We start from the raw sequence: 2,203 nt of genomic DNA on the forward strand, positions 1-2,203 counted from the left end.
CGTCTTGACAGGGTTGTGGTAGTCATTCCGATGTAGGAGGCGTTTGCAAGGAGCTCGCAGTCTCCTTTATTACACTTGCATCTAAGAAGAAAGTAAACCTACAGACATCGGTCTTGTTTAACAAAATCTGCATATGTATATATATATATATATATAGATAGATGTAATTGAGAACTGCACTTCAGTTATAGAAAGCCCAGGCGGGTTGATAATGAAGTTTGCCACCAAATGGAGCTTTACCATTTACCGAAGACGTAATTTTATATATATTGTTATATTGTACTTTCGACCCGATCTCTTTTTCATAATTAAAACTTGACAAGCAGTGTAGAAAGATGCATCAGACACTTGTATCTTAGGTTGCAGTAAAACGTACAGGGATTTTATTGGAATTAGTATTTTTAAATTGAGGTAAGTTGATATCTTGTGTTATACTTACACACCTAGTCACTAAGCATTAACTCCTAAGCTTACAATAATGATAGCTAATCCTTAAGTTGTAAAAAAGTTGAAGGAGTAATGACTATTGTATTTGTTGTACAACAAACATATACCAAGATCTATCCTTGATATGCAGTTTTTTTACACTACTATAAGGCTTTCAAATACATTAAATACGTTGAAAGTTTCAAAAGTTAGATTTGTATACATTATGAAATTATCAGGATTAGACAAAAATATCAAATAAGTGCTTGTGGTGTAGTGGCTATCACATCCGCCTAACACGCGGAAGGTCCCAGGTTCAAACCCTGGCAGGCACAAAGTAATTATTTTTTAGCGCGTTCACCTGCCTTGGACGTGTTTTTGTCTCTCTTATTTCTTGTTCAGTTAATGACTTTCGCGTGTAGTTTTTTCCAATATATAAAATTTATGAACGTATAAGCACAGTCTTTTTATGTACGTGTCAAAGTTGGTCAAAAACTCAGAGAAAATTAAAACCATGAAAAACATAAAAGACTAATAATCTTATTGTCTACGAGACTCAAATTAGGTTTGCTTGGAGTTGTAAATTATGAGTCGAACGTATAGAATTACGTGAAAGAAACGAAACCTCAATCAGGGGTATTAAATAATATTGACATCTTTCATGACATAAAATGAAATTTTGTGCCTCTCAGGATTTGAACCTGAGAACTTCCGCGTGTTAGGCGGATGATTCTTTTTCTTTTCTTTATTAACTCACCATCATAGAGGAGGTGTAAACAAACATATATCAGTTATTCAACACATCTCATGACAATGTCGATAGAAATCTGGATAGCGATAAAAATACTTACTTAAATTACATACACAGAAATTTAGTAATAACAAAAGAAATATTTGCTAAAATTAATAAAAATAAGATGATCTAAACTGTTAAACAGGAAAAATCAAATAATAATGACATACCAAATCACGACATAGGATGTAACCCTAAACATCTTCACTTACCAAATGCCCAGAATCGCGATAAATATTATAAAAATCTGATAGTTTGATCGTAACCGAAACCATAAAAATTCGAAATAAATTGAGCTTTATAGATATTCAAAAAATGAACACCAACACCACGTCATAGTACCTTACTACGAGCAGAATAAACCACAAACTTAGCTATACACGAACACAAGCGTAACAATCTGAAGTGATTCGAACTCAAATGGGGTAAAATTCCAACGAAAGCCATCTGTTCTTTTTCATGGTCCATTAAGCTATGGCCTAAAACTATCTTCAACAAACTAAAAACTAAATTCTACATATCTTGTATTTTGGAACATTGGAAAAACAAATGAGTAATAGTTTCTCTATCCACACCACAGAAGGAACATAAGCTTCTCCAAAACTAATGCGGTACATGGGGGTGAAAATTATCCTGTAAAGCAATAAATATCTTTCTCAAGTAAAGACCCTGAAATAAACTAAAATCCAAACCATTATTACGTGTAAAATACAAAACACGTGTGGGGAAGCTTCCCCCTGAAGGTAATCGAGAAGAAAGACAGGATGTCCAATCTTGGGGTAGAGCCGAATAAAGTTGACGGAAACGTTTACCAACAAATTCCTTGGTGAGATCACTATTATTAGTCAATACCAATTCAATAATCACCGATTCCCTGAGAAAACGGGGGATAACCTCACAGTGTAAATGACGAAGATACGTGATACCTGCTGCTACAAATTCAGTAAAATAAAATGTTCACCTACGATTATGTACTAAATTAGG

General features: G+C 33.8%; 1 non-coding gene across 1 annotated transcript; it reads left to right on the forward strand.

Annotated features, from left to right (window-relative positions):
- Positions 1–688: 688 nt before the first annotated feature.
- Positions 689–761, forward strand: Trnav-aac. Its single transcript has one exon. It is a non-coding gene; the product is annotated as a tRNA-Val (tRNA).
- Positions 762–2,203: the final 1,442 nt, after the last annotated feature.

This window comes from Limulus polyphemus, unplaced genomic scaffold (genome assembly GCF_000517525.1).
Source record: "Limulus polyphemus unplaced genomic scaffold, Limulus_polyphemus-2.1.2 Scaffold9459, whole genome shotgun sequence".
NCBI lineage: Eukaryota > Metazoa > Arthropoda > Merostomata > Xiphosura > Limulidae > Limulus > Limulus polyphemus.